The following is a 26,183-nucleotide window of genomic DNA, read 5'->3' as shown; positions in this document are numbered from 1 at the left end:
CTCTGCTGCTCTAATAGGCTGGTGTGTCTCTTTGGAGACAGCAGACTGGGTAATTTCTGTGAGTGTCCAGTGACTGGTGCTGGATACTGCAGAGGAACACTCTTCCGGAGGGCTTGGGAACTAGGGTGCATCAGTTGTTAAGTGCTAGGCAAAGCAAAAGCTGGCACAGCTTTGGAAGAGGTTGGTTGGCTAACAGACTGGGTTGACAGGGAGCTGTTACCTAGTTTAGCCTCCAGCGAGGCTCTTTTTTGTTAAGGCAGAGGGGTAACAAGATGAGTCATAGTTCTGGGCTCCCTGGAAAAGCATCACACAATGTGCTAAATGTAAGATATACAATAAGATTTCTAGCTAAGACAACTTTAGCATAACTCCTGCTGGTGTGGCCAGAGGGAGGTGAATAATTTGTATTAATTTTGACTGCTGTTCTGTTCACAAATTGTCCCAGAGCAGACTTGATTTTTTTCAGATGTCTTTGTTGTTTTTAGCAGAATAACTTCTTGGAATAGTTGCTTGGTCTGCACATCATTTGTGACTAACTAGTGGCAATTTTTTCAACTAATCATGATTTGGATAAAAATACAGGGGTCAGGTTTAAGGAATTTCCAAAGTCAAAAAAGTATTTAGAAAAAGGTTTTGAAATTGTTGAAACTTTTCATTTTGACATTTTCTTAACCAAAAATTGTCTGGGTTTTTAGTTCAAAATGACTTTTCATTTTGAAATTTAAGCTAATTACACAGAAAAGGTTTTAAAACAAAGAACAAAAAGTTGAAATTGATCCAAAAGAAAAACCTTTTGGATTGTCAATTCACAAATATTTTTGAGATGTTGACGTTGTGTCCTGATTCGAGTCAGGAAAACATTTCAAACTCCCAAATATTTGCAGGATGAGAAAACTGTTTCCCAGTTCTATTTGTGAGCAGTTCATTGTGAGAACCTAATGTCTGAAATTTCAGCTGTTTTGATTGGACACAGAGAAACATATTATGTGGCCTGTTTCTTGATTAAATGAGCATAACTTTTAGAATGTAATTTCAGGTGCAAATACTTGCATCTGGGAATGAAAAATTGGCTTCCTTCAAATATTCATTAACATTCACTAAAAAATGCATTGTTTCACAAACATTCCTGGCAGTAAACTCATTTGGTGGAATATCCAGTGAAAGAAGGCAAATGGGGTATGAGCACATTGAAGAAATCCATTTAAAAATTTGAACTAACATAAAATGTTTGAAATATTAACTTAGGTCAAATATTTAATCCAATAAAAAGTCATTGGTGTGAGACTATGATGTGTAGGTCTTTAAACTGCCCAAATTCTTCACATTACTGTACACCTCCTTTGATATGCTGAACGCTGGGTGCTCCCGTGTGCACTCTGCACCTAGTTGGAGACATTTAGCATCGGGCAGGAGTGGATTGTTAGAATAAACAGAAAATTAATGTTGACCCATAGTCAAATTATTTGGCATACCACATGCTGTTCCAGGGACCTTGCCGAGAAAGAACTGAATAGTCAAACTCTGAAACTCTTGCCGGTCCACCCCAATCGGAGTTAGCGGATCTCTCTTCTCTGCTTCTCCAACCTTTGCCTGAACTCAGTGGCATTTTGTTTGGGGTGAATTAGACAGGGAAAGGTAGAAACATCTGCTGAATATCCTTTAGTTCTTGTTTTCCTCACAATAGCTGTCAACTTTGGTTTGTTCACAGATCGTTCAGTTAAGGAAAAGCAAGAAGATGAAGGGACATTCGACTCAATGTTGTTAGCATTGTCAACTTTGACAATTAGAATGAGGGTGATTTCAGAAGTTTACAAGAGAGATTTTAAATGTTGTGTTGGAACACACTGCAAAATCTTTCACTGTCAGCCGTCACGTTTGTTGGTGGGAGGGCACAGCAGACTGCTCTGAGCTGCAGCAGCACTCAGCTCACTATGAGTTTGATCAGGCTTCTGGAAATATCGAATTCACACTGAGCATGCTCAGAGGCGTCACGCATATATGAGCAGTGTAAGCAGGGTCTGAATGAACTCTCTCCTGACATTTAGTGGAGATCTGCGGGGGAAAGACTTCAGGAAAAGACAGTGGTTGCAGAGACGCCTACTCTGCCTAGGCATGTAACAGATGGACTGGCTTTGCCAAAATGATCAATTTTGCCTGGTTTTTGGTTACAAATCACTAGTATTTGAATGCAGGATAATGAAATGTTGTTAATCGTATCATACCAGTAAAGGGCAGCAGAACTGTGCTTAGCCTGCCCTGCTTGAGGAGGTCACCCTAAACTGAACTTCACTGGCTAAGCAGTGGGTAGGGATGCCATATCCCAATGAGGAGGAGAATGGGTGGGGACAGGTGTTGCCACCTGGTGTGTGGATGTTGCCTAAAGAGTCCTAGACACCGTTGGACCTGCTGCTCTCCAGTGTTTAATGAAAGAGCTGTTAAGACTCACTTGAGAGTCTGTGTTTCTGGTTGGTGATTCCTAAAGCTGACAGCACTGCTGAGTGAGGCTAGGGGCTAAGGCTTGTGTGGGGACAGTGAAAGACAATCCAGAGATTGCATATGCTGTGAGGTTCTCTGCTGCCTGCTGCAGTCACTAAGAGCTGGGTTAAGTGGTAGAACCTTGGAGCACGAGGTTGTGGGAGCAGCGAGCTGCGGCGGCAGAGAGACGACAGCAGCTGTGCACCAGTTGCAGAGGCAGCAGCAGAGGCATTGCTCGACACCCTGCTCCCCCAGCCGTGGCAGGTGAACCCCTGTGACCTCACCTCTGGACTAAGGCCAGCCAACTGTGAGTGGGGTGCAGCGGAGGCAGAGGGGAGTGATGTGTTAAAGGGGCAGTTGTTAGCTGGACTTTCCCACTGCAAGGTAGGAAATTGAGGCAAAGGACACTGTCCAATGCACTGTGGGGTCGGGTTTGCTTAGGGTCACATGCTTTTTGAATGTGGTTATGGTGTTTTCCCAAATTAATGTTGGGTTCCCTTTCCCCTTTTAATCATTTTGTTTTGTTATACATAGTCTCAGTGCGTGCGAGTGGGAAAGAATTGCCTCCAAAGGCACTCCAGGGAGGTGTTTGTTTACCCAGATTGCTGGGTGGAGGCTTGAGCAGGTTCTGTTTTGTATTGTTAAGAGGAACCCAGAGGTACTGAACCTTGGTTTTGCCAACTCCGCCTGGCAGAAGAGTTACAGCCATTTTTCCCTGTGGGTACTCCACCACCGCTCAGCCCCGAAGCCCTGCCCTCTTTCCCAATGCCCCCGCCCACCACTCACTGCTCTTCACCCTCCCTCAAGCACCTCCCACCAGCTGCCAAACAGTTGCACCTGATGGATGAGCACCCATTTTTCCCCCCATGAGTGCTTGAGCCACGGAACATCCCTGGAGTCGGTGCCTGTGGTTACAGCATAGTCACTCACATGCTAGCATAAGACCATCTCATTAGTATGGTGATTCCCATACTCATAGCATGATCCCTAGCGTTACAGTAAGAGGGGAGACAGTTTCAAAAATGTTTCTCAAGATGAAACAGTCTCCCTCAGGCAGAACAGGTAAATCTTGGTCCGTATCCGTATCACTGATTTTCTCAGATGGGCAACATATTGCAGTGAATGCATTGTTTGTACTCTGTGTGCCACTGGAATGCAGAGATGGCCAGGTGGATTCTTGGTGACATCTTATTATCGAAACAGCAAATAGCCTGGATGTATCTTTTGTAATAACCTCTTATTAAGACCACATCCTGGCCTGAGAATTTTTTTCTGCAAAGACTAGTCTAAATACTAGCTCAAGTAAGTGGTCTGCACAGTGGGAAATTCCACAAGAATTCAGGGGGGAGCTGCAGAGCAGCTCAGCAAGCCACTACTGCAGCATCAGGGCTGCAGAACTGCGTATGGCTATTATGTTCCCTCTCCACTGGCCAATCAATCTTAGACACAGATCCATTGCTGTCTCTCCCCCTCCTCTGGCCTGCTTCTTTTCATGCCCCAGCCTCTCTGTTAAGTTGTACCAGCTTCAGGTGCAACTGTGCAGGCTTTTCAAATTCTGCCCTTCTTTGCACATCAAAAGTGCACAATAGTTTCTCTCTATTAGACTGTAAACTCAGAACAGGAAGCTTGATCTTCCTACAGTACATACTTGTGGTGCCAGACAGATCTGTTGTGCTATATGAATAACAGTCATAATAAACTGGAAATAGTTTTGCTTCAGGTGACGAAGGTGGATGTTTTTGGAACTATTGCCACAACTAGCTGCAAGAGTCTCCTGTACTGTTAACCCAGTAATCCATCAGAACATAGGCCGCAATTCAGCAAAGCACTAAGGCACCTGGTTAACTTTCAGATCATGTTTAAATACCATGTGTTTAAAGTTCAAAGTGTGTATAAGTGCCTTGCTGAATCATTGCCCTAGGGAATAAGATAAAGCAAGTATAACTGTGTATAGTTCATGGTTAATTATAGTGTAATTGGTAGGGCAAATACAGCAATCCTTTTTCTGATTGGCAGTGAAGTTTCTTTTTTGGTATAACATAATGTAAGCAATAGTACATGGTTATGTAATATTGGTGTCACATTTTATGGAGTATAGGAGACTATACCACTTACGCTAGATGTTCAAAGAGGCTTATTAAATGGTTATTTTAAGGCAATCCTTTTAACCACTGAGGATAAGTTTTCCTTAATTATACAGCTCAAAATCTTCTAGAAACAGTCATAGTTCTCCTATTATTGCAAGTTGTTTTAGAAACAGAAAAATATATACTTTCCTAATCTCTTATTCTGTCGTTCTCGACCATTCTTTGTAGTTTACATTCTTTTCCATCCTCAGGAGTAAACCTGCTTTCTATATGTGTGTCAGAATAGTCTTCTACCACACATACTTCTGCTTCAAGCTCTTTTGTTCTAATACTCTTGACATTTAAACTTGGGCACTTTAAAGGTTCCTTCCCTTTACTTTATTCCACATTTTATTGATTGCTTCTAGCTCCTGTTTTTCCCTAAGTATTTCTTTTCCCTACTATTTCTTATTTCGTCTTTGAATACAAATAAAACACAATTATAGTTTTACACTGGAAAGCACACAAGATTTTCTCTCACTGGGTTGGAATAGCAGAGTTTTTAAACACCGGTGCCCAAAAGCATTGTAAATGATTACAAGAGGTCATTGTTACAGATGGATATGTCATGAGGCCATACGCTCACAAAGGGAGCCTGGTGAATAGTATTGTTCTCTGCAAGTAGAGTCATAGGGACTACTTGCAGCTTAAGGTACTAGTCAACATGAGTAAGAGTGGCATAATCAGGACCCACATTTAAATTGTGCTGAAAAGTCCCCGTTTAAAGTCTTAGGTGACTCCAACTAGCAAAGGTGTGTAATTGTAAGTATCTCTGTGAACAATCAGAAGTGGGTTTGTCATCAGTATATAGGATTATTTCACCTGCATTCAATGGCCCAAGTTCTTTGCTCACTTAGGGAATCCCCCATTGCAGTGAAAGATTTGGCTCCATCTGTGCAGCAGCACCTGGATAAGGTTTGACCTTCAGCTGCCCTTTTGCAATACATAATTCCATGTTAGTTTTGTCTATCAGTCAGTTGCCAGGCATTCAAGTGGATTTAATCAATTAGTAGAGTCCTTATTTGGTGGTGGAAGGATCTGTTTTGTGCGCTTCAAGTCAAGACTTGGAGCAGGACCTTGGTGATCCAAAAGGAGCAGTTCTAGCAGGATAAACAAGGGAGCATACTAGAACTGCAGGAGATGTGTTAAGTCCACCAAGCTCTGTCTGAGTCACTTGGCGAATGTGTGCAAGTTATATAACTTTGCCATGCCTAAGTTTCCCACCTCTAAAATGGGGGTATTATTTACCTCCCTCTCTGTGGTGTTGTGAGTTTTCGGAAAATGTATGTGAAGCATTTTGAGATTCTCAGATGAGAGGCACAAGAGAAAGGTAAAGTTTTATTACTTCAGTGCAAAACAAAGTGCTACTATCCATCTGCCTTCCCCATCTCCTGTCTTGTCATAGGCATGGCCTGCTTTGGGACTGAGATCTTGGCAGCATCCCAGGCTGATATGGACTGAGGAGCCCTTGACAATAGTTCCCACCGCTTAATCCGATGATCCCTGACATCTCCCTTGTAAAATTGCTTAGGTCCAAGTCCTGGAATGAGCTCCATGCAGTGGACCCCTGTGCTCCTCAAGGCTCATTGCAGGATAGAGGCATTAGATATTATGGTGACTGGTGCTCTAGAAATACCTACAGTAAAATAGATTAGCTTCAACTTGACTCAACCAGAAGTAATTTTCTGTGCATCACTCACACAGGAAAGCTGCTGTGTACCTTAACTAAGCACCTAATCCCGTGTGGTACTGAGTCCTCCTGAGAAGTGCTGAGCACCCTCAAGGCCCTTGCTTTCATTGGGAATTGAGGGTGCTCAGCACCTTTAAGGAAGTGCATAGTACTCACCACAGACAAAGCTAGATCTTGTGTATTAACATTTTCTCATCTGTTCTACAAATTGTCCGCTCCCAATTCAGAAACAGGAAGATTGAGAGACAGGCTATAACTAATACTTACCAATAAAGGACACTTCTGACAACCACCTAGTGATTTTTCAGTCAGTCAGGATGCTTTGCATGTGAAGAAATATCATGGAGATGGATAATTATTTAGCTGAGCTGAAAAATGTGTCTTCTGCATGAGTGCCAAAGGAAATAAAGATACTATTTTTTAAAATCTAGCGGAATAAGAGGGACACGCTCTTTTCATTTTACTGTTTCAGCACAGAAAGAGAAGTAGATTGCCAATAAAATTTTACAAGAAAGAATACTGCTGCTAGAAACATTATCTTAGAATTTGGTTTTGCTACTGCAAAGAAAGTTGCTGTTTAAAATTAAATAAATGAATGTGTGTGCAGAAGGGCAGACTCTTTGGTTTTAATTGTATGATTTCATTTAAAACCTTCCAACTCATAAAAAATATTAGTCAAACAAAGAAAAGAATGAAAGTAGGCAATATTCATATGACAAGAAAGAGCTGATTTCAGTCAGATGATATGATGAAGAGCTGGTCCTTTGGTTGCCTTAGTCTAAGAAAGGGGAATTTGAGTTAAAATATTATTATTCTGAGAGTTTAGAAGAATAAATCCTGGTCTGATTAATCAGCACATATGATGAATTTATCAGAAAGATGTTACTCCGATTCATTCTAGATGGTGCAGAGTAAAGATGTCTTAATGCTCCTGAGAACTTTAAAAGGTTCCTGCTTTATATTAAAAATCTAGACAAAAATGATTCACCCCAATTTACTGAACCTGAGAGATTTTTGGATAGTGATAGCTTTTCTCATACTAAAGTCAGAAATGTTACAAATGCAAGAAAATATGTTTTCTTAAATAAGTGAATATTGGTTAAAGAGGACTCCATTATTTACGTATATGTAATCTATGTATATGCATATACAACTGTACACAGAAAAGACACACAATATGTCAGTTTGGTGGAGAATAAAGCTTGTTTTTATAGGTAATTAGGGGCCTGCTATTCCCTATAGTCACTGGCAAAATCCCCACTGACTTCAGTGGGAGCAGGATTCAGACCCTTAATTTACTGAACAGGATTGGGGAGGGAATTCTTTATGGCCAACCCATTTTCCCCCTCCCCCCAAAATCTCCATATTAGGACAATAAGCACACTAAAAATCAAAATCAATCAATCCTTTTCTGGCAGAGGAAGTGTTTCACCCTCCTGACAGTCAGTCAGTTCAAGTCCTAGGTTGTCTGGAGAGTTTCTCAAGAGGAACCAGAAGCACTCTCCTTTTCCCCCATGCTGAGCATGCTCATTCCCCTCGGGTTCTGCTAGCTCAGGACATGGAAGCACAAGTGAAGGATTCAGTCTTGGATCCCCCAGGTGACAGAGCAATGCTTCTGAGAACTTTTTAACTGTTATCCTCAGATGAATTAAGTGGAACAGCCTCTCGAACTGACAAGCATAAGCAAATCTCCTAGTGAATGACCTGGCAAAGTGTGTATATATGTGTGTGCATGTCCGTGTCCATATCCGTCCCTTCTTTCCTCGTTAATTGTATTTCAGGAATGGGATAGCATCTTGTGCTGCTGTGATTTTATTTTCTAATCTTTTCACAGATGCCTGTCGTTGTCAGGGGCTGGTAACTCAGGAAGAAGAGCTCATTCCAGTGACCAGATCCACAAGTTAGTTCCCACAAGCAATAGAAATTCAGGACAACAAAAGGTATCTGTGAAAGGTTCTTTTAGACTAAAATTTGGTGAAGATTAAAAGAGGGCAAAAGTTCAAATGAGAACGAGCCGCTGCCAAGTAAGCAGGAATCTTGGCAAAAGGGAAGGAAAAAGCACCATCGGTTTAAAAGGCAAGTAACCATGGCAAGCCAATAGCTCCATGCTAGAATCTGGTTAAGAAGTAATATCACACAGAGCTGCGATTGTTTATTCAAGACTAGCCCATGAGAGAACAGTTGTCTCCAATGAGTAGTCTCACAGCTTGGATCCAAAATTGTAAGTGCATTTTTTTAAGCATCCAGCTCTTCTTCGCAACCCATTTGGTGTTAGACAAAAGGAAAAGAAAGTACAAAGTTTATTTGAGTGTCCCTTGTGGGTTTAAGACATGGCTTTACATATGGAATGGTATTTCATGTCAGCTGTAGAACTGGTATCATGCTATTCTGCTGCAGTTGCCAGTGGAAACTGTTGATACATTTAAGTACCTATAACCCCCTTCCAAGATTCAGAAACTGGAAGCAAAGTGACCAGTTTTGGGGGGCGGCGGCGTGCATGTGTGTTTTGTTTTTGCACCTATGTCTTCTACCAAGAAAATGATGGATTATAGCAGCTAACAGCTGTGGGAATTAAGACTAGACATGGAATAAAAAATAATGGCAAATCTCATCCGAAGTAATAAATTTACCAAAGAGGTTCTGTGGACTTCAACAAATTTCTCATACACAGATCCCCTACATAAATTGTGTATCTGTTGCCCTACGTACATATCAAAACAAAAAATGGAAGCTCCCTACATTTCTGTGGAAATAAAAGATGATTTTCATTATTACTACAGGGACATTGACAAACAGATATTAGCAAGACACGCAAAGAATGGGTGATTGTCATCTAATTTTTGTTTTAAAATGTAGATAGAATAGATTTGGAATAAATGTACAATGCTGTGTGGTAGAGCTGTTGCAGAACAAATGAGAGAGAGAGAGTGGATCCAATTCACCTCTGTTTCACTAGTGAAAATCTGGAGTGATGCCAATGGAGTAAGTTAGGGTTTACATCAGTGTAAAGGACATGTGAATCTGAGCTATTAAAAATTGGGATGACCTCATAGCCTACAACACTGAGAATCAGCCTGCACACATCTTGGGCTGATCTACAAATATTCCCAAATTCAGACTTAATGGCCCAGATCCTGCAAAGATAGATGTGTGGGCAGTCCCCTGCATTTGTGTGAAGCCCTACTGATTTCAGAGGCACTCCATGGCAGACCCTTCACCTCCAGTGTTTTTTTTTTCTTCCCCTCCAGGATCAGGGCATAATGTCCCTTTCCTTAAAACCTTCAGGCAACCCTAAGGATGAAGTGTAGACTAAGGGCCTGATTCCCCACTGCCTTGCAACTGATGTAGTTATTTACATCTGTGCGAAGAGGTTGTAAAATCCAGCCAAATAAGTAGCATAAACTGCCTCTTTGAATGTTGTTTTAGCTGTGGTTTTAAAGTCCATAGTGCTCAGGACAAGTGCTGTGCTGACAGCCCCAAAGTCCTCTGTTTACCTACAACCCAATGAAAGCATGTGCAATATCTTCCAGCTTTCCTACCTCAGAATGGCTGAATGGACTGTGGAGGTGATTTTTAGCCTGGAAGGATGGGGGAGTCAAGGTAGAATTGAAATACAGCCCACTCTACCAACCAAGACAAACTACTCCCCTCCCCACCTCTCCATTTCCCCCTCCCAGATCCTTTCCTCCAAAGTATGAAGTCACTAGAGTTTTTCCATGTTTGAAATACTTTTTAATTTGGACAGAACAGTGGTTTTTTCCCCCTCCCCACCATCTCATTCTCAAACAGCAGAACTGGTTTAGCTGAAATATTTAAAAAAAAAAATCCACCAGAAGCAGCATGGAAAAATTCAGTTTGAACAAGTAACATTTGGCAAAATTATAAGCAACTTAAAACGAAGTCTTATAGAGGAAGGTTTTGGGCAGACTATTCATGTTGCTACCTGTGCTTCAGTTTCCCCATCTGTCAAAATGGGGATAATTATTCTGATCACCTTTGTAAAGTGCTTTGAGATCTACTGATGAAAAGCACTATAGTAAGATCCCACCCTGTACCAATCTGCTTAACATTTTCATATCAACTGCTTTAAGTTTTCCTGGTACGTGCAGAGAGAACAACATGTACCCCATCTCACTGATTCTCCAACCATAGAATTCTTAAAGCACACTGAGAAACTTTCTGAAGAGCCCGAGATAGAAGTGTAAATCACTAATGGACAGTGTGAAGCTCCCACTCCACAGCGTAGCAGTGCTATGGGACCTTGCTCTCAGAGCACTGACTGGGTAGGTGATGGACAGATAAGAGAAGTCAACCTCTACCCCTCAAATCCCTTGTAGGCTAAAGATCTAGCAGGAAACCCCATCCCTACTTCCTGCTGCCGCCTCTATCCTCTGATAAGAGGATGGGAATGCCATTCAAGAAGGTAATGCACAGGCTGCAGGAGAAAGGACGTGCTCATTCTGCAGGGACACAAGAGGTTGAGAGCCTGAGTTTGGAGTCAGGGAACAGGACAAGATAACAGCTTGATCATGTGGTCCCTATGAGCCTGCAGCAGACATAAGAATTGTCCATCACCCCAAGGGAGGAAGCAGAGATTCCTTTATATATCATGGGTTTATATCCAACCCTCATGGACTGATTGCTCTTCGTAATGATTGTTGGGTTTTGTACATGCTAATTAAGGTGTTGGGCTAGATCTCTGTGTTGGAGGGATTCCCGGGTAAATTCCTGCCTCACAACCAGGGAGAGATTGGCTATGCTCTAAAAATAAAAGTGATGATAGGGAAGCTGCTGCTGCACAATTGATGGGAGAAGCCAGGACTTAAACAATTAGAGCCTAGAGATGGGAGGGACAAAACTGAGAAATAAAAGTCTGAGAGGAAACTGATGGGTGACTGGAGGAAAAAAACCAAGCGGAAAGTGAAAAGAAAAGATGGGAGAGGGAATACTATAGCAAAGAGGACCGAACTAAAGTTTTGAAGACGGGAGAGGAAGTAAGAGACAAGATGCAGAAGCATGGGATATTACCGAAAGTAAAATTAAAAAAAAATAATGAATAACGAAAGGAAGGAGTTGGTAAAGGATATTTTACTCATAGAAAAAGTTAGTCTTGTAATGAAAGAAAACCCTAGCAATAAAATTCCAGTTTCTAAGATACTTAGTTCTTCTCTCTGAACCCTGCCCTGTACTTTACTCAGATGGTTCCAAAACTTCTAAGAACTGCAGCTCCCTTGCAGATATTTTAAGACTTGGGGGCTCTCAACAACCAAACAACATTTTCTTTTTATTGTGTTTATGGACCCAGGACACTAGATTCAAGAGGGATACTAGATTTTGGGTGGTTTGCAACTTTAGTCAACTACATACAGTTAGTTTAATTATATAATTCAATCTAAACTACACAGTTTGAAAATTTGGCTTTTTGGAGCCTATTCAGACACAACCTAAGATTTGAGAGAAGAATGGGCCTGGTTCAAATTGCAAGGTTGTGCAATGTTGGTTGAATCTCAGAGAGCACCAGATGTAAGTAGTTTTCCAAGTTTAAATGATTTCTGTTTAGTTTTCACAGAAATGACTGAAAACGCAGACTCACCAAGATAACAGGAAGTGAATGAAAGCAGCACTATCATAGCTTTGTTGCCTCAAAGAGGGGGAAAGGTAACTCTTAGAATAAATCAGATGTGGTAGAGGGAAATAAAATGGATACCCCTTTTTCTCAGAAGTGCAGACATGACCCTCTCTGGTATCTAATCACCCAGTGGACAAATACCCCAGATGTGGTGTATAAGGAAGAAGAGACAAGTAAGGTGAAAGCAAAAGGTGTATTAGGGATAAGAATACAATTGATAGGGAAGGGGGAAAAACCACAAACACAAACCAGTATTACAACCAACAGTGACAGGGACTTTTAATGGGACATAAAGCCCAGACCCAGATAAATTCCTCCCTTGGCCAAATACCCTATAAACAGAGATTGGATTTCTTCCTACTTAATCTAGGTGCTGAATTGTGTGCGGTGGTGGTGCTCAGGACCTTAACTATCGGACTAGTGGAAAGCAGTCAAGGAGGAACTCTGAGGAGTCCAACGGATGGATGGTGATCTCTGTGGAAGAGAAGCCCTCCAGAGATGGAACAGCAGGATAAGGTAAGTGTTGAAGGTCTTCTCTGGTGTCTTTGAGATAGGTGTCACTCTCGTCGATATGGTCGGAACCATGATGAGACCAGTACTGCACTGCGCACAGGCGGCTGCTCAGATGGACAGCCCGGCATCCAGGCAGGAGTCGGTCTTTTATAGATGTTAAGGTGGGAAAAATTGGACCATTCCAAATAGCAATGCCAAGCAAGTCTGAGGTGATAGAACCTTCAAGGATTTGGGTGGGAAAAACAGATGGAATGTCCAGAGCCCAAAAGGTGGGGAAAAATCCAGTCCTAACCAGTTGGGGCTAGCTTTGATTCAGTGCCCCTCAGGCAAACAAGGATGGGGTTCTGAAGTCTGATGTCACAGACTCCATTTTGTATTTCTTTTTTCAGTTATCCCAACAGCTTCATCACTGAATTCTTTGTACTCTCCTTTAACAGAAATCCAGAATTCGTGGTTAGATTTGAAAACTTGATCTTCAGCATCTGATCACTTGACAATTCAAAGATTTTTTTCTTGAGCAGAGATAATTAAGGTATGAATGGAACCAACTATTGCCACAATGGGGTTTTGAATGATCCAGTCAGGAGCTAGACATTCATGTTCAGCTCCAGCAAATTAGTCAAAAGTGTCTCTCTTCACACAGTGTACTAGCCCAATGTGTGTTCATTGCCTCGAGTTTTATAAAATTAATTTTAACAATGTTGAGGGCCTCATGTACTTCAGGTTGCAATTGCTTCGATGCCAAAGCTTGGTGATGAATTATGCAGTGTGTCCAAATTGCTGCTGGTACCACTTTATTTACTCCCCTGTTCTTTCCTGTCATAGCTACTGCTCCATCAGCACATAGCCCAATTAAGACTTTCATGCACTATACATTTATCAGTGGTCTTGAATATTTCCTCACAGGTTGTTCAGATTGGGATCCGTTTTGCAAAATAAAAAGTTTTTCCACTATTGTAACTGCTTTAACAAATTTCACATAACACAGAAGCTGAGCCATGTTGACTATGTCTGTGAACTCATCAAGCTGCACTGCAATATACTGACTCTTCTTAGCTTGTTCTATCAGCTGGTCCTGGATGTTTTCTGCCAGGTCATCAGAAGATTGAGGGATGATATTATTTGATATAGGAATTCAGTGCCTTGGCTCCTTGTTCCCCCATTATAATTCTACAGATGTCTTTTGCTGCTGGAAGTAGAAGGCATGTGCTTGTTTGCCATTTACATTTACAATTTGCATGGCTACAACATATGATGTTTCTAAGGCTTTCTGAGGCTGCTCCTTTAGACGTGACTTTCTTTGCTACTTTAATTCTTATTTCTGAAGGAAAAAATTGTGGTTCTTGAGTCTGGATTTCCTGATGTTTGGTTTCTAAATGCATCTGTAGTTTCCTTGGCTTCATATTTTCATTTACTAACACCTGAAAACAAATGACACATTATGGCTATGGACTTTCCACAGTAATAATGACACAAAAGTCCAAACAATTTAACTATCCTTGTAATGTCTACTTTTCTTCCTTTTCAGTTTTAAAAGCATTATCTTCTTTAGCCAAATGTTTGCTCCATATAGGCTTAGCACTTCGTAAAAATTGTCCCATTATAAAGATAAGACGCACCTGTGTCTCCCTCTGCCCCCTTCCCCTATCTGCTTGGGCTGCTGCTAGAGACTTCTTGCTGAATACCCCCGCAGGGAATCTCTCTGTTGAAGGCCCTTACAGGAGCTGAGGGCACAGAAAGGTTTCCAGTGCTAGCAGCAGTAGCAGACCCATAGATAACAGGTGAGTTTTAAACCTGGTTTAGTAACCTCTTAATCAGAAAACACAAAAAACATCAGGCATGAACCTTTCCTGGTTCCCAGTTTGGGAAGCACTGTTTTACGCTACAAGAAAGCAATAGACACATCTCTTGGCTCTTTGGCCTTTATATTTCAAATAAAGTATGTTTCACTTGAATACTGATTGGGGGTGTGGGGAGACAGTAACAGAGGGAGAGGTTTCGGAGGAATTGTGTCAATCAGTTTCAATGGCAGCTGTGGCTGGTCAGTACCTTTGAAAAATCAGGCCACTTATTGAGAAAAATAAATTTGGATTTAGGAGACTGATTTTAGGCACCTACTGATGAATTTGGAAAGTTTAGCCTTGACTTTAAGACTTCAAAAATTTCATTGAGCTGTTTGCCAGAGATGTCATTGCTGGTGAACAATCCTTGATAGGCTCACAGGATAAAATAAGGTCTGCTGTTTTTTTTCCTTTTAGCTTTTGTCCAGCTTGCATTACTGCTTCAAGCTGGGTTGTTGCGATTGCTTTAGTGTGGCAAAGAGACAGCTCACATCAGTCAGAGTTCAGGTCCATAGTTCTGTGCACAAGCAGCAAGTTAAATCCACACCAAATAAAGACAGTGGGTGAAGGGAAGGTTCCCCCACAGGAACATTTTGGTGACTTAGGTCTGGAAATAAAAAATGAGATATGGGGGTGGGGAAGCAGCTGCAGCTGGGGAAAGGCAGAAGGAGATGAGTTTTATTTTATACATATGTGCTGTATTAATGATCATGACTCATTAAGGCAGAGAATCTGCAAATGGGAACTAAAGAGTAAAGGGAAATCATAGGTTTTATTATTATTTAGATTTCTATTGACTTTTCTTTTAAACTCTCACTAAACAGATTTCTTGATCACAAGCAATAATGGGATTGTTCAAGTCACTTTTGTATTTAACAGTAATTGTATATATAGAAGAGTTGTCTGTAATAAGAGAGGTTGGTAGGTTCAGCAGAGCAGCAATGGAACACAGGTTGAATCCAGACCAGCTTAGTAATGACTGAAAGTTACTACCACCATATAGCGGTTGTGCTGGTCTGTTTGCGTTTGGCAGTTGCAGTTCCCTATGGCCAGGTGTTCACATCACAAAATCCACACCCCTCTTGGCAGTCTTTGTAGAGAAACCACAGATAGAACGGACATGGGAGCGCAAATCCTGCACTACGAAGTGCCTGCTTTGCATTGCCCCACCTTCAGGCGGAGCAGCCTTAAATTCAGCATCGACAGCAACAGAAGCATCAGTGTAGGGGGATCCTCTGATAGCATGGCTCCTTTGTCACTCAGCATGGAGGAAAGGAGAATGTCCTACACTTATGTCTTGCCGATCACTGGGTACAGTATCGGTCCCTTGGGGCTATTAGGAGCCACTGCAACTTAAGGCTGCCTTCAGATTGCTCTAATTTATGCACCCCACCAGCACAGGATCTGCAGGCCACAAAGGTACTTTCAGGAACGTATTCTCCTCTGTACACTGTAATGCTTCTTGGTGGTAGCTGAGGATAATGGCTGGAGGATAAACTACTTCTTACCACTAAAGGACAGGGTTGAGGCACTCTGGTGGGGTTCTGTAGTGAAGCAATACAGGCAGTACCGGCTGCCCATGTCTTTGCTTTATCTGTTCTGGGGCTAGGAAGAGCATCTTTCCTCACTCACTTTTCACAATTTTATATTATAATAATTTAGGCTGGTTATTCTAGGTACATTTGGACAAAAGAGAACAATCGATATCAGAAGGAGGACTGCACAAGACCACTAATTTTCTCACTAAGCATTTGTCTATGGAAATAGGTATTTCCATATTTCATCAAGAGTGAAGGGGAAAACAGAATTTCCATGTAAATAATTGGAAAATTCTACCCTCTAGGTAAAAATAATCATTTTGCAGCTGAAAACAGTCTTGTGAAAAAATGTTAATGAAAAATGTTTTCCTTTTTGGCAAACAAATCTGAAGCCCCTTAGGGTTTGATCCTGTCCCATTTAAGTTGATAGAAATATTGGGAACAGGATTTCTCTGAATTCAAATATTTTCAATAAAATAATAAAAGGACACTCATTCCTGGAACTTTGTCTAAATGCTCTAATAATGCATGGTGATGTGTTTATTCTTCATGTGGTGCCATTATGGCCAGGGAAAGTTCTATAGCCACTGTTTCTGCTAGGGGGAAATGTGTCTTAGTGTGGCAAGCCCAGTGTTTTCCTGAAGCCTTATTCCACTGAACAGCTTGTGTCTCTGTATTGACTTAGTAGTATAGTCTCCCATTGAGGATCCACAGTTCTTTGAAATACATGTTGCAATAAACCCTGCAGGAAAATCTTTGTCATAGATTTAATCCAGAGGGAAAGCCTCATATTAATCCAATGAGGTTTTAAAAGAGGTTTCATTATTAATAAATACTAAATAGATGGTGCCTTTCATCTGCAGACCTGAAAGCACTTTACACATGAAAATTTATTAAATCTCACTCAACCCTGGCAAAATTCTGTAAGTGGATATTCCATATAAATTGCTATACCATGCTCATCTGTAGCGCTTTGAGCAATGTAACATACATATGACTGGTTCTCTTTCATCCTTGCTCCAGGGGTTGAATTGTGTTTTGTTGGGGTTTGTTTTGTTTTTTTAAAATTTACACACTTCCCAATGTTTATATTCGAGAAGGTCAGGTTGAAGAAGTGTGTGCTCGGAGTGGAAGGTGGTGAGATTTGTGATGGGCCTTAGTTCCTACTGGAATTTGTTCTAGAGTCTCAGACTGGCCTGTGAGAAAGCTGTGTTTCCTGCATAGACAAGATTGATAAACGGGGGCACAAAGACCTTAAGTGACCTATACCAGGTCATAAATCAAATTGATGTGGCAGAGTTGGAACTCGTATCCAGGATTTCCGAGTTCTCAGCTCTAACCACTAGACACACAGCCCACATCACAAAAGTACGTATTAAATCATAGCATCAAATGGGAAAGGAGAGGAAGGCCAAGGAGAAAGGGTGTCTTCTGAATTGGTCTCATTTAACCCATATTTCACACTTCTATAGCACCTTCCTTCAGAGGATTGCAAAGACTTTCCAGCACAAATAGTATTGACAGAAGTCTTAGGACATTGCTGTGACATTCTGTAGATCTAGATTATCTTTTTTTTTTTTTCCGGTAGGGAAACCAAAACTCATTATTAGGCTGCGACATCCTGGATTTTAATGAAAGTTGAGGGTACTGAATATCTTACGCCACCACTTCACAAGACTACAATTTATGGTTACAGTAAGCAAAGCACTTAATTTTTCCCTTAGCTTGCACCTACCCCTCTGGCCACTTTGCATGAACCTCGCTGATGCAAATGGGCCATAGGGCAACAATGGATCAGGCGGAGAGTATGGGGAAAGAAACTCTGTGCCCGTCTCCGGACACGGGATACCATACAGATGACGACAAAATATGTCCGCTTGTAAAAAACCAAGATAATGTAATCTAGTGGTGAAAGCAGAAGACATTCCCAACTCTGCTACTAGCTTGCTGTCTAACTTTGGGCAAGTGACTTAATGCCTCTTTGCTTCAGTTTCTCTCCATGTAAAATTATACTAATATTTACCTACCTCACAACCATCTTGTTTGCTTGGAATTGATGCTCACTGTGCAAATCTGAACAGCATTTTCCCTTGTCATTCATCTCTTTAATTGGTGATGGGCTCAAACCTGAAAATTAATTAGTGTTCGTAAAAATCTTTGAGCTCATCATAAAAGTGCCAGGGATTATGATGCTGAAGAAAAACTGGATCTGTGCTCACCTCTTCTTCCATGTGTACTTGTGTGGGATAGGAAGCATCACACTAGCACTATATTATCTGTGTAGTAGTTAATGCTCTGCAAATTTATGCACAGCTACCTATCTCATTATCACTGCTGCAGTGAGATTGCTATCTCTTGTATTATCTTTCTGTTCTGGTCACCTATAAGATGTGTCTAGTAATAGTAAATGTTAGAGAGCTGTGTGTTATCCTGCTGTATTTTTAAGCCAAACTTCAGTCAGGTTCCTGATAATACTTGACTCCGCTTTTTCTCTTATTCATTTTTTAAATTGGTGATGGGCTCAAACTAGAAAAATCTAGCTGTGAATGTAGGGCCCAATCACTCATGAGATGTATGCATTCTACTACCACTGAAGTTAATGGAAGCTGTGGACAGGCCCCTCCTGAGATGACTGGATCCCTGAGGCCCTATTCCCCCTCTCCCACCCACAGGATAAGAGGCACTTCTAGTAATTCCCATGGGAGAAGACTATTTTGTGTCCCATGGAGGGATCATATGGCCCCAACCCCAAGCTTCATATCCAGTATATCCATTCAGCCCATTCGAATGATAGAGGTAATTTGCCAAAGGTAAAACCTCATCTGGGTCTGGATGAAAAAGTTCAGCTGTTAGCACATATCAAACTCCATCAAGCCAGTCCCCATCACCAACCTATTCAAGCATTTTGCTGGATCTGATCTCACTGGAATGGACACAAACATGGAGCTAAATGGATTTCGTTCTCCTATTCTCCTCAACCATGGAAGGTTCTGATGGAGTGGAACCCCTGTGCAGGGATAGGCAGAATGCAGGGAGACCCTAGAGAGGGACTGTACTTCCCAAGGCTGTGGATTACAGCTTTGCAGGTGCTCCCTGTACCCTAGCAGGCAGGGGGAACTTACAGCTGGAGAACAGTCTGAATCCACAGTAGCTGTAGGGGTTCCAGCAATTGTGAGCAGTGGTCAGAGACTCTTTGCTACCCATCAACCTGGGGAATTGGTGCTCCTTACTAGAGTTCCTTCTCCTGGTTGTTCCATTGTCATTATTAATTTGGTTTTATTTAAAATAATTAGATGTTGTAAAGGTTCAGACTCACCCAGCAGCACCTCCGGCTGATAGTCATCAGGAATTAGCAGGTCCAGCCACTGAAGTACCCTCTGCAGGCCAGCAATCCACCTTACCGCTGGCCCCCACGTCCCTCCCAGGACTCATTGCCCCTTTCTCTGGGGTGCTGCCCCCCATACTCTCAAGTTCTGGGTCCCCTCACCCAGGGGAACCCCCACCTCACCTCAGTCTGGGCTACTGCCAGTCCCCACTTAGCCCCTTGTATCAGGGACAGACTGCAGTGTATACTCAACACAGGCAAGGGGGTTTTGGACCTGCTGCCTCCACCTACCTATAGGCTGCCCCTCTGCAACCCTGCATCTCTATTCAGCCTGAGGCTTTCCAGGCCAGAGCTCCCAGCTCCTCTGACCTTTCCCCAGCCCTGCTCCAATCTAGGTGTCCTGCTCAACACCTTGCAGCCAGGCCCTTCTCCCTCTACAGGCAGAGGGAGGCTGAGTGGGTTCCTGGCTCACAGCCTCTTATAGGGGCCAGCTGGGCCTGATTGAGCTGGTACCACAGCTGCGACTCCCCACAGCCCCAGCCCTCTCCCAGGGCTGGCCTTATCCCTGTCAGGGCCGGAGCGGGTAACCACCCTGCTACAGATGTCCATTCCAATGGTACCTTGACACCATAAGCCAAACTAAGAATATATATTATATCGGATACTACCTGAAACTGCCCCCACCTGCTAGCAAACCAAACCCACCCAACTACTAAACCTCACCATTTGCAGTAAACTAAACCAAGGAGGTGTCTTGCATCACAGCCTGAAAGGAGGCAGCTACAGGCTCTGATGGACTAGCTGAGGAAATGCATTCAGTGCAAACAGACCCTCTCTTGAGAACACTCTGCCTCCAGCAGTTTGCTTTTTATCCTGGGGACTGACAGCAGACGCTCCCTAGCTGATTGCAAGTGCTGTGATGGGATATAGGGTGAGAAGCAGTCTTAGGGTTAAAAGAATTAAAGAATCATTTAGGGTTGGCATCTCTTGCTGGTTAAATTCATATATCACATTTTAATATCAATATATCAAGTTTTAATTAAAAATGACCAATTGTTGCCAGGCAAGGCTTTTTTTCCTAGGCATTTGGTTTGCATGTTTACTGTGCTAAAAACAGTTACAAGCAGTCTGTGTAGCCCTCTGTTCACTGTGATGAAAACACATTCTCTAATGTCTGATGGTGCCTGCCACTGAGAGAGCATGAAAAGTACTATAGCTAGATGGATAATCAGACTTGATTTCTAAAAATCCTACACTCAGGGTTCAGTTCTGGCTTTTGGAACCAGAGATGGTTGGGGCTGTATTGCAGCAGGAGAACCTGGTGCAGAATTCTGGATCACTCAGAGAGGGGGAGTCTCCCAAGCATCACACACTGCAGCCAACCTTTCACTGGTTCCAGTCCAGTGTATTTTCCCCTATCTCTGCTGGCTGGTGCAGGGTAGGGAGTGACCATGGCCCCACCCTCCCAGGGGTGGCCCTAGACAAAATGGTGCCACAGGCAAGCAGCATCTTTGGCGCCCTGCCTCCATTTGTTAAACTTTTTAATACCTTATTTTTTATTGCTTCTGTAGCCCATTTCATTAGTTTATTGCATGATTTGCATGCATGATTTATCCCTCTTATAGAAGATGATAAATTTGCATGCTAGGATCTGTAAATCTGCATGCTCAATGCCAGGGGCGGCTCTACCAATTTTGCTGCCCCAAGCAGTCACCGCCGAATTGCCACTGCACCCAGAAGAGCAGCGGAGCTGCCACTGAATTGCCGCCACGGGACACGGACTGCCGCCCCATTCTGAATGCCGCCCCAAGCACCTATTTGGAAAGCTGGTGCCTGGAGCCGTCCCTGCTCAGTGCCCCCCAAGCTCCCCACCCCAAGCAGTTGCCTGGGTCGCCTGCCCCTAAATCCGGCCATGCTCCCTCCACTACTCTCCACTACTTTCAGCTAGCTAGTGCTGGGGTTGTAGTGCTCACCATCAAGTGATACTGCTGCAGCAATTTCTTGGTACTGCCTAGTGATTACCTCACACTCCAGGTTGAGGGGTGGGTTCTTGATCAGGTAGGCCTCCCCAGCTTGAGTTTTCTATGGATACAGTATTACTCTTCAGTGCTCTAACTACCATACACACAAAAAACCTCCAAGCTTAAAAACAAAACTCCCACAGCAATATTATTCCTCCCAGAGGGCTCAACATAGCCCGAGCTTACAGACCAGGGAGGCCTTCTGCCTCAAGGAGGGGAAACTGTTCACAAAATGCCCCAATGAGCCTGCTATCACATCCCTTTAATCTATGGGGTACAATTTACCACTGTTGTCAACCAGCAATCAGATGGTGGGGTGAGAGCGAAGATACATTTATTTCTATCATTCTTTAGTAGAGCTGTGTGAATAGCAGATTTTTGAAAATTAAAAAAAATTTACAAATTTTTCGGTGAAGTGAAAAAGTTTTAAACATGATTTTGTATCTTACAAAACATTTCAGTCAGCCCAAAACAAAATGTTTTCTTTGGTCTGATGTTTACCTCTTTAAAAAATAACATTGAAGTAAAATTAGAAACAAAAAAGTAATTTTGAATTGAAAAATCAAAATGTGTCAATGTCCTTCAGAAATTGTTTATTTTTACCAAAACAACTTTGTGAATTTGTCCAAAAAAAAAATCACTCAGCTCTATTCCTTACGGGCCTGATGCTATCTTGATTACCCCCAATGTGCTGAGAATAAATTTTTAGTGTTGGGTGGAGCTACTCTCGTGAGTAAGTGCTACTCAACATGGGAAAGGAAGGCAGAACTGGGCCCTATGGTACAAATACATTTTTGGCTGCTGAGAAAAAACAAATGGAACTGCTCAGCAGTAGATGATCAAAGCATCACCAACAATTTCTATAAAGAGCTGCAGCAGTGCTGTTTCCATCTAGTTTGTTTGCAGCCATTTAATTATTGCATAAGAATTTTCCTGCCTCCCCCTCACACACACGCAAACATGTTGTTAAATCCGTTGATATTCTTTTGTTAGGCATTGGTGGTTCCCAGTAAAAGGATATACTCACAAGGCAAAACTACTTTATTGTCAGTTTTGAAAGGCACTCCTGTCCATCATTATCAAATATCCTAAGTGCCCATGTTCTGTAACATTCTGCTGCTACTTAGATTATGAGTCACTGGGTAATTTAGCCCTGCAAGGGATATTGTAGCCTTTTCTCCCCCTGTCTTTCCCAGAGTATGGATGCCGGTGGGGGACCTTCATTAATATTCACTGTAATGAATTTGTTTGCCCCCTTGGCCACTATATGGAATGCACACAGAAAGGGGGAAGAGCACAGGGAACCTTCAGAATGTTTGCGTCTGAGAGAGAAACCTAGTGAAGCACCCCAAGCTGTTTCTGTCAGTCTAACAGGGCTGGCAAACATTTACCCTCTTCTTTGAGCTTTATAATCATGAATGCATTTGAAAGACGAAATAATTTTTTCTCACTGAGAAATGGTTATAAATATGGCTTGGGTAGATAATTCCACTCAATAGACCAGTGTTAGAACTGGATCTGGATGCATTTAGAGTGACCCACTTAAGAGATTTGTTGTTGTTGTTGTTGTTCAAAAACCTCACATTCTACCTTTTTAGCCCATTGAGACTCAGCTACAACAGTCATATTTCATATTCATCTATAGGAACATCTGGCCCATGTCTAACATTTAATTTCCACACCATTAGAGTCAAACAATACATGTACATCAGTAGATAATGTAATGCATTATCACGCCAGGCAGAGAGCAGCAATTTATTAGCCTAATTTAAAAAAGCCTTCAGCAAAAAATAGTGCATCTTAATTCTTTTCAGATCCATGAATTACGTATTTTCCTGTAAAATGTAAAGGTATGGACTGTGACATGCATTTTCACTTTACTGCATATATTACTTTTTTTATCCTTTAAAAAATGAAATATCAGTCCTCTGTACTAAAAAAAAGAAAAGTTCAAAACCAAGGTACATCCGTAATAATACAAAAGGAGAGATCACTCTAAGGGGAGGAGAAAAGAAAGGAATGCCCTGGAACACAAGTAGAAGTGACCTTTCTTTCGCAGAGAAGTTGTGATTTGAATTTAAAGATTGCTCAGAAATTCCTTGTCTGCATTTGAACAATCCATGGTCTTAAAGTGTATTTCAAGTATTTCCTATCCCTTTATTCTAGGTAGGGATGTTTGTTAGATGTGAACAAAATTATCTAAACAAATAAAGAATCTATGCCAGCCCATAAAACATATTTAGGCACATTTCACTAACTAATACCCTTTATTTGGTTAAAGACAGAGAAATTTGTCACATTGCCACAAGAGGGAAATTCACTTCCTCTGCAGAGGATCAGCACAAGGCTTATGCTCCACTTAATTCCCTCTTAAATGCTTCGAAGGGGTGTGAATTCCATCCACTCCTGATTAAAAATTCAAGACGGGCATCAGCCACAAAATTCAGATTTTGATTTGAGCTTTCCCAAGTTCAGGATCCAAGGTTTTTGTCCAGGCTCATGTCTCAAAAAATTTATATCTTTCCTGTCCAAAGAGCTGCATCCTTCTTTTCATAAGTGGATACAATGAGCATACACAGGAACCAACAGGAACATCACTAGCCACAAGAGAGGAATCAACATGTTAGTAAATATGTTCTTCCACACAAAAAGGGCAAAACAAGCCTACGTGGCTTTTGTATCAGATTTAAGGAAAACCGAATAGAAAGAACAAATACACAGTCTCCAGGAGAATGTGAATACAATGACTCAGTCTGAACTGCCACCCCTTGACAAGGAGTCAAACTTCTTAGGCCAGATCCTCAGTGAAAGTCAGTGTTGCTCCACTGAAATCTTGATTTACACCAGTTGATGATGTGGCCTCTTATATGTTATGGCATAATGCATAGAAATCGGAATGATAGACGTTAAAAGCTAACATAAAGAGCAGTCAGAGCCATAGAGCACTCTTGTAACAGTAGTTACATGCATCACATTTACCAACATTGAAAATGTACTGAAGGCCTTTGCATACTAAACACACACACAGGGACTATTATCTACTTGGAACCCAAGTTAAAGTAAGCCTTACACTTCTGAAAAGTTTTATCAGAAGGCTGACTTTCCTGAAAACACCCAGATAAATATTTGATATAGCCCAAGACAGAGGATGTAGGATGCTGCCCATACAGATTATATTCTATTTTTATTGCTACTTGTAAAAGCACAACATTAAGAAGGGAGCTCATATTATAAGACAGTAAAAAGAACAGGAGTACTTGTGGCACCTTAGAGACTAACAAATTTATTAGAGCATAAGCTTTCGTGGGCAACAGCCCACTTCATCGGATGCGTAGAATGGAACATATAGTAAGATATATATATACAGATAAGTTGGAAGTTACCATACAAACTGTGAGAGGCTAATTAGTTAAGATGAGCTATTATCAGCAGGAGAAAAAAAACTTTTGTAGTGATAATCAAGATGGCCCATTTAGACAGTTGACAAGAAGGTGTGAGGATACTTAACTTAAGGAAATAAATTCAATATGTGTAATGACCCAGCCACTCCCAGTCTCTATTCAAACCCAAGTTAATGGTATCTAGTTTGCATATTAATTCAAGCTCAGCAGTTTCTCGTTGGAGTTTGTTTTTGAAGCTTTTCTGTTGTAAAATTGCCACCCTTAAATCTTTTACTGAATGGCCAGAGAGGTTGAAGTGTTCTCCTACTGGTTTTTGAATGTTATGATTCCTGATGTCAGATTTGTGTCCGTTTATTCTTTTGCGTAGACTGTCTGGTTTGGCTAGTGTACATGGCCGGCCCTTACTATAAGATCCATTCTATGCATCCGATGAAGTGGGCTGTAGCCCACGAAAGCTTATGCTTTAATAAATTTCAGAGTAGCAGCCGTGTTAGTCTGTATCTGCAAAAAGAACAGGAGTACTTGTGGCACCTTAGAGACTAAGAAATAAATTTTTTAGTCTCTAAGGTGCCACAAGTATGCCTTTTCTTTTTAATAAATTTGTTAGTCTCTCTTGTTGTGGATACAGACTAACACAGCTGCTACTCTGAAACCTGTCATTATAAGATAGTGTAGCTCTGTATTTTGTACATTCAATTTCAAAATCAACCAAAGATTATGGAGCATTTTACATTGTATTTAGTTAACAATATTTGTTGTTAGGTACAGAAATAACAGGCTTAACTTAGAAGTTTCTTATTGTGTTATGTAAGTAAGATGTTAGAACAAGTTACTTAACAGTTATTCTATATTTTTACACACACACATTGTCCTGCCTATACCAAAAAAAAAAATCACTCACATTGTTGAGTTTGGCAAGCAAAAATTACCATGTAAATAATAAGGGATAATATTCAGGCCTGGTCTCTAATTGAGTGTGTCCACTTTTGTAAGCTGTGGGCACTGCACTGGGCATATAAAAGCAGAAGGCAACTTAAGGCTAGCTGAAAATTTGGCCCTAAATATTTACTTTTCTATTTAAAGTAAAGTTTCTCCTCATGATTCAGTTATTCTTAAAGTGGTATGTGTTTATAGATAGCATTTTATTTTTCAGTTAAATCAAATCACTTGCTTCTTGCTACCGTTGCCATTATAGAGCGTTCAAAAGCAGAAATGTTCATTGGCTATTTCTGAAGTAAAAGTAAAAATAAAGTCCCTCACTGAAATAGTCAATGAAAAATGTTCACATCCTGGTTGAGTCAACTGCAGGAACTTAAACTCTGACCTCAAAGCCTCAGTTGCCTGACTGAAGTACCTGAGCCCAGATCTTCAAAAGTATTTAGGTACCTAGTTCCCATTGATTTCAATGGGAGTTATGTGCCTAAATGCCTTTGAGAGTCTAGGCCCAGGTCCCTTAGTAGAGGGGCAGTAGCAAACTCAAACTACTATATATGGTCTGACCACTAGTCGGGGACAAAGACACACACTGGGATGGGTTAACATAGTTAAAGAGAGAAACTTTCACAATAAGTTATTTTATGTTACTACTTATGGTTGGACATGGGACATATGTCTTTAGATAAGA

At 41.5% G+C, this 26,183-nt stretch overlaps 1 long non-coding RNA gene across 10 annotated transcripts in view; it reads left to right on the top strand.

Annotated features, from left to right (window-relative positions):
• LOC140906942 (uncharacterized) overlaps positions 1 to 26,183 on the top strand; it is a 201,275-nt gene that overhangs the window by 144,445 nt on the left and 30,647 nt on the right. For 7 of the 10 annotated variants that reach the window (XR_012157299.1, XR_012157300.1, XR_012157303.1 and 4 more), the window contains 2 exons: positions 8,126 to 12,436; positions 12,871 to 12,965. This is a non-coding gene — a long non-coding RNA (uncharacterized lncRNA). The remainder of the gene's footprint in view (positions 1 to 8,125; positions 12,437 to 12,870; positions 12,966 to 26,183) is intronic. The other 3 variants (XR_012157307.1, XR_012157306.1, XR_012157301.1) reach the window with 3 other exon arrangements.

Source organism: Lepidochelys kempii, chromosome 2 (genome assembly GCF_965140265.1).
Source record: "Lepidochelys kempii isolate rLepKem1 chromosome 2, rLepKem1.hap2, whole genome shotgun sequence".
In the NCBI taxonomy this organism is placed as follows: Eukaryota; Metazoa; Chordata; order Testudines; family Cheloniidae; genus Lepidochelys; species Lepidochelys kempii.
The sequence above is the reverse complement of the archived record's forward strand: the minus strand, read 5'-3'. Positions and strand labels throughout refer to the sequence as shown.